The sequence below is a fragment of the Sinocyclocheilus anshuiensis genome, unplaced genomic scaffold (assembly GCF_001515605.1).
Source record: "Sinocyclocheilus anshuiensis isolate Anshui unplaced genomic scaffold, SAMN03320099.WGS_v1.1 scaffold571, whole genome shotgun sequence".
Lineage (NCBI taxonomy): Eukaryota > Metazoa > Chordata > Actinopteri > Cypriniformes > Cyprinidae > Sinocyclocheilus > Sinocyclocheilus anshuiensis.
The window spans coordinates 114,321-121,206 of record NW_015552559.1 but is presented as its reverse complement, the minus strand read 5'-3'; the positions used below and the strand labels follow the sequence as shown (position 1 = coordinate 121,206).

The following is a 6,886-nucleotide window of genomic DNA, read 5'->3' as shown; positions in this document are numbered from 1 at the left end:
TTTTGTTGTAGGTGTTTGTTGCTGCTGTATGGTATTCTCTATGGCCTGCGATTCTCATCAGTTTTCCGCTTTCCTTTAATACTTGACATGTGTGGTGTTCTGCTGAGGCTGGAGCATTTGGTGAAGTGCTGATCATCTTCTCAACGTCAGCAGTCCAGCTTTAGCTTTGAAAATTGAAAAAGTGATTACCATGGGACATGGCCACAATTCAGACTCCCTTTTTGTCAGTTCTTTTTGTTTTCAAAGGCAAGGATGCCTGACATTAACATATTTAATGGATGATAAGCATTGGGTTGATGAATATAGGCTATTTCCATAGCACATAAATACAAAATCATCAGAAATATTGTAATATCATTTTGCAAAGATATATGGTGAAAGCAGCGCCATTTAATATAATTCTGAGAATACTGCGAATATAGGGGATTTTGCGCAGGTTAAAATTAGTGAATCGTTCGTTTACACGCAACGGTTCAAATTAACTGATTCATTCAAATTAATCGGACTTCCTAGCGCTAAATATGACTGAAAACGGGAGCAAAAGCACAGCCCAGGTGGGTTTATTTTTTTCCCTAAACTCAGCTCGCTAAATGGCATGTATGTTCTAAAGCTCTGGGTTCGGTACAACGTGATTAAACAGCAATGTGGCGATTTGTAAGACAAGCTGCTTTTCAGATACACTGTTTTGAATGCAGCGAAATCAGCCTCACGCTACTGAATGCAGCTAATTAGCTATTACTCGCTATTTTTAGTTGGTTACTCCCCAGTGTTATAGTCTACTTATAGAAGTGGCAGGAAAAAATATTAGATTTTCTCGTTTCATGACAGTGCAATATTATTGCCCAGTGTTATTACTTCCAGTTTTTGATAAAGAAAAAACAAGTCTGGCTCAAGTCTCAAGAGAGGCATTATGAGTAAATGGTTGCAAAAACACCTTACCACATGGATCTTCGAAAGAAAGCCCAAGTAAATGTAACCACTGGGTTCTATGCCAGGACATACTTTCTACCCAGAATCCTAGGGGTTAAAAGCACCCTGAGGGAGTAATCCTCCCTCATTTACAATCACTCTCTGCCCTGCAGCTGCTGACTGCAGGGTTATTTCTCAGAGGCCCTGAGAATATATCCATAGAAGAAACTCAATAGAAACGGGATTTAAAATGGAGGGAGAAGAGTAGCCATCTCTCTTTGAACTTAATCTGCAAAGGCAACACAAACCGGCAATAAAGCAGAGTTTATGACACCCTCTGAGAACTGTTTCATTGGCTTTTCCATCGCACCCTGACATACAAAGACACCAGCCGCCTGAGTCAGCCACACAGTTAATCGCCCATCTCTTCACAACCAATATCAGCGCCCTCTGTCCCTCTTAACCCCGCTGATAAATTTAGACCTCCGAGAATGGCGGTAACTGATGTTCAGAGCAAATCCACAGTGTGTGGGTGTGTACAGTGTGCTTTTGTACATGTGAGTAATGTATTAGCATGAAGAGATGGAAGTGAAGTGGCCACAGGTCAAGAGTCTGGCATATGCTCGGTTGCCAAGAGAGAAACAAGAGAAAAAAATCAAACTGCTCTCTACGAATGACCCCTTTCTTCTTAGAAAACAATCACATAAAGGTCAGGCACAGACTTGTGGGAAAGGAACATGAGTCTGCTGCAGAAATCATGAACATGAGAACTGGATGTAGCAAATATTATAGAGATAAAAACTGTTTATTTTATACAGGTCACTGCTCAAAATGTAAGTTACTATACATTTTCTTTTACATACAGAATTACTAAGGCTGCTAAAAGAAAGGCTATTTTGTATTTTGTGCTTCGCTTGTAGCATGTGATTTAAAAGTGTTGTAGACTCTTAAATATTAATCCTCATTTAAATTATTTTTGCTATTATGTCAATGCCAAAGCCATCTGTCAAAATCGACAGTTTTCCTGACACATCGAGTCAGCTCCAAAGATGTGAGACCAAGATGGAAAATGTTTAGCTTGTTTTTTTTTTTTATACAAAATTTTACATTACATATTCTCTCAGCATAGCATTTTGAATACATTTTAGTGCACTGAATTCTCTGTTTTTGCTTATTCGATTGACAATATTTCTTCTTTGTTTAAAATGTATTAAAATTCTAGTTTTTAGTTTATTTCCAGTTTCAAAGAAAATAATCCCTGAATTGTAATGTGGTTCAAAGCGTTTGAACCAAACTGTGCAGTCTTCAAATGCATAAATCCATGGCAACCATGTTTATTGAAAGAAACGATGAAGCATAAACTGATCCTACATTTTTTTTTTTAATAAATCCAATATTTTCTGCTCCCTCCATCATAGCAGTCTGAAAATCCATCTCACTCTCAGATTTTCAGTAAAACTTAAGATGAATCACTCTCCAAGCTAACTGTGTTTAACACTGGGATTCACAAAGACTGATTTGACAAGTAGCCTACTGTGCAGGCAATAATATACGAGTAGGGTACAAATAAAAATATGTGTAATTTATGAACGGCCAAGACATAATCTTCAGACCATTTCTCTGTAGCTTTGAGAAAAAATTTTTGTGTTATCTATGTCGCTTGCCTCCTTTTTAGAACAAATCGGTACATCTGGAAAGCTATACAAATGGATTCAGTACCCATGAGGAAAGCATCCTAACGAAAGACATTCAAATTGCCTTGTTCTCTCCGTCTGCGAAGGTAAATCATAAGTCTACATAATTAAAATAATGAAATGCTCAATTGATGCCCCTCAGGTGCCATTTGCTTGAAATTTCATCTGATGGGGGAATGAGACAATTGCTGAAGCAATCCTACACGGCGAGGAGTAATTAGCCATATTACAATTTGCAGTAATAGGCACCATAAAATTGAACCCCGAACACTCTCTATATTTCATGAGCCTGTATCTTTTTATAGTCCCTAGTGGGCCCAGAGCCATAGGAGTGCATGATGTTTGATTGCTAAAAAAGGAGAGAAACAGTGCAGGAATGGAAGAAATGCAGCTTGAGAACAGGGGTGTGTAGGTGTATGTATGTGCGCATGTGTGAGTTTGCGTGCGCATATACTACTATGCAAACTTAGCATCTGTTCTGTCAGTGTTTTTCAGCAAACCCGGCACCCTCACTTTCACTCCTCCCACACTTTATTTTCTCTAAAAATCACATTCCAGGCATTTCAAGACAATTTTTCCTTCACAAAAGATGATTGCCTACAAGTCAACTTTACAAACTGTAATATTCTCCAAAGTGCAGATACGCTAGCTAGTTAGTAAGTGAGTTTCACTTAGTCTGTCAGTGTATTGGTAGCTTAAAAGCATTAATGTGCATTTGTTACAGTAAATGGCATGGTTAAGCAGTAACTCATGCTTCATTTTGACCATTATACCATGAACGTTGTGTCAAAAATAGCTATGCTGCAAGCGTCATATGATTGTGAACTGCAGCATGCAGTGAGACAATGCGTTCTGACAGCATACCAGTCAGTCTGTTTCCAATATTACCCTTTTTCACACTTCTTGTTGTTTGGATATTCTTGGGTGTCTTTGTTGATGTTGTTTTGTACAGAGCACTGTAAAAATAGCCAGGATTTTATATTGCCAGTAGATTTCTTGCAATAAAATATTGTATTCAGAGTTTTACTGTAAGGCCATAAAAACAATAACATATTATGCTGCATTGTGGGATAATACTGTGAAGAGTTTCGTTTGAAATCACCATTATGATGACTAGTGTTCCCTCTGGCTGGGAAGTTGTATTTACTTTTAATTAATCGACTCCCAGCAGACGTGTTACAGTACACAATTGGTTCCACTGTATTACATGGAGAAAATAAGTTTATTATAGGCTAACTTGCAGTCTACAATATGGGACTATTATAAGATATGTTACAGAAACAGTATAACCTTTTAGTTTTATAATTAAGAGTTGCTGAGGTGTTTGCAATGCTGTTGTAGTATGGTGAGCTGAGTAGTAGTTTTTCTAGTGTAACTTGTAGTATGTATTGTCAACCAGGAATGCAAATATATCAACACTTGGCAGATGTAACTCAACAATGGTAATCAACAATGATGATTTAAGATTTTAAAAAAACTCATCAACATTACAAAAGAAAGTAACGTGACAAAAACAGCAACAGTAAAATAAACAAACAAATAACCAAATAAATTTACAAATAAACAAATAAATAAAAAACAAATAAAAACAAATAAATGTCTGCGAAATTATTAAATGTAATTTTCAGCAAGCAAGCGGTCAAGTATCGTGTCGTGCAACACACATTTTTATGTGGCCGTCTTAGCACACCTAAAAGTACATTTTACAGACAAAACACTGAAGTTTTTATAATAGATCTGTGATATATAATAATAATAATGAAAGTACTTGTCATGCTTGATCATGCTAATGTCAATGAAAAGTGAATGGCAGCGTACTTTTGCTATGGTTATCTCATCTGGAGAACCTAGCTTTGTTTGTTAGCGTCTATTTTGATGGCAGGTGGAAATACACACTGTGACTTCCCAGGCGAAAAAGAAGTGCACTTCCGTAATGTACTTAAAGTGCTCTATTTTCACGCACTAATTTTGTACTTAATATACAAAAATTATTCTTTAGTACTTCTTAAGATAATCTTCTTAGTGTACTTAAATGTGCTATTTTGGGACAGCATGAATATGAACTTAAATGTGCTTTTAATAACATACTTTCCCTGATTAAAAAATGTAGTGGGTTCAAGTGTACTACAAGTGGTGACTGAATAAATTTTTTTAATACAGGTTATTATTGCAATACTGTACAGTATTGGCCAAATTGAAGGTAACTACTATCAACGAATATAACCTACTGTAAATTCACACTGTACATTTTCTAGACTGCAGCTTATCACACAAGTCTAAGTATGAACTTCGGCTGTATATGAAGATGAATGTGGAGAAAGGGCAGGATCCCAAAGGCTGGTATGTAGTGGGAGGAGATCACATTAGATTGTGTGTTTTATTTATTCCACTGCATTATCAGATTATTTTATCCACCAAACATATGCACCACAGGGGATGAAATGATTGGACGGACTAGTGAAGGGTTTGCACTCTATCGCAATGATGAAGAGGAGAGGATTTACAGTACTTCTATCCCCAAATGTTCTCTCTTTCTCTCTCCCACTGGATCAAGGTGCACCAGAACTGTCAGCAAATCCACAATGAATTCCATACAGCACTCATCTTTTGAGTTAACTCATCCATAATTCAGCCTCAACGTCAACACACAACTTCACTCAAAGAAGACTTTCGTCCACATTCACCTTGCGTCTGTTAGCCCAGATGATATACACATGGGAGAAAGGAAAACTCTCGGACTGAAATGTGTCTCTGGAGGAGTGATGGGTGATGTGAAATACTGGAATGATTATATAGGACATGTTTTATGGAAAAGGACCCCATGAAACTGGAGTTTTTAAAGTCTTTTGAAATTAAGCATATATGCATTTTAAATGCAGTCTTTGTCTTCCATGTTGCATATTTCTCGTTTCCAACCTTCTGCCCTTGAGATGGAAATACTAATAAATGTCTCTCTGCAGGAATTGCTTGCAGCTAAACACAAAGATAAACTGGTTTACGGTAATATCTATAGTGATGGTGATGAAACTGTCAAGCTAGGATTTTTCCTGAACCTTTTAGAGGACAGTAAATTTCACTAATAATTTATAATCAAGCCCAATGGAATTCTTTTTATGAGAACGTATATTGTTTGGTGTCCTCAAGCACCTGCTATTAGCTGCATCTATTAAATGGTGTTGACCTCCGATGAGCTGGAAGGCGAGCCAGTAAAGTGTCTGTGCTCAAATGCTGTTGAGTGTAAGCTACAGTAAACTGTGCACTATGCTTGCAAATATAAGTAAAATATGGCATTTACACAATCCCCTTTTCAACTAAAACAGTGTGTTGGGTGCCTGAAAATGCAAACTTTTGAAAACGGGTGAAAATTATACCGTTATCATCTCTGAATAAAATACAAAAACACGAGTTTGTGAAAACTGCGACATCATGCGCATGCATGTTATGTGTTTGCGTAGTGTTTCTTTAGAATGTGACATTACCAACTACTGGCTTGGCATGCTACAGTGTTTCAAGTCGTTTTCACAATACATGTGAACGGGGATCGTTTTGACAACGTTGCCGTCTGTACATGAAAAATGGAAAAAGAAAAATCTGTTTTTAGCACATCATTGCCATGTAAATGTACCCTAATACTTATTTGTTAATTTTCTCATGTGTTGTTTGTTGTAGAAAAGTAAACAAAAATGACATTTAAATCGAACACTGAAATGTATTAATAATACTAAATAGTGCTCGTTTTAATGTTGTTAAAGACTTTGAAAACATCTGGTTTAATGCTCTCAGCAGCCAATACTTCATATACTTTGTTAGTGGAAGTTTGAGAATGAATTCTCTGTGTAAAGTGAGCAAGCACATCTTACAAGAGCAGATATTTGTCAATGAGCTCAGAATCTGTTGAGCAGCAAATACTCCAGCATGGTCTTGTCAGTCATCTCTCCTTATTCTATTCAGGCAAATCTGACTCCGGTAGCTCTTGTTGGATGCAGGGTTGCCAAGTCCGTGTTTTTTCCACAGAATTGGGCTACTTTTAAACTGTTGCCATGGGTTGATTTTCCCAAGTAGGTTAAAGGTTTGAAATATTGAATAAATTAAATTTGACTGAAATGCTTGTATTGAAACATTCTGCATTCTACCTATGATAAGACTTTCATGGTCTTCTACATTAACTGTTCCCTCCTGGTGGAATGACCTGCCCAGCTCAATCCAAGCAGCTGAGTCCTTAATATTTTCAAGAAACGGCTGAAAACACATCTCTTTCATCTTCATTTGACCCTCTAACTCTA

General features: G+C 37.0%; 1 long non-coding RNA gene across 2 annotated transcripts in view; it reads left to right on the top strand.

The window, feature by feature from the left end:
- The first annotated feature begins 501 nt into the window (after positions 1-501).
- The window catches only part of LOC107664685 (uncharacterized), a 23,874-nt gene continuing 17,489 nt past the window's right edge, over positions 502-6,886 (top strand). For both annotated transcript variants that reach the window (XR_001631480.1, XR_001631481.1), the window contains exons 1-2: positions 502-554; positions 2,585-2,689. This is a non-coding gene — a long non-coding RNA (uncharacterized LOC107664685). The remainder of the gene's footprint in view (positions 555-2,584; positions 2,690-6,886) is intronic.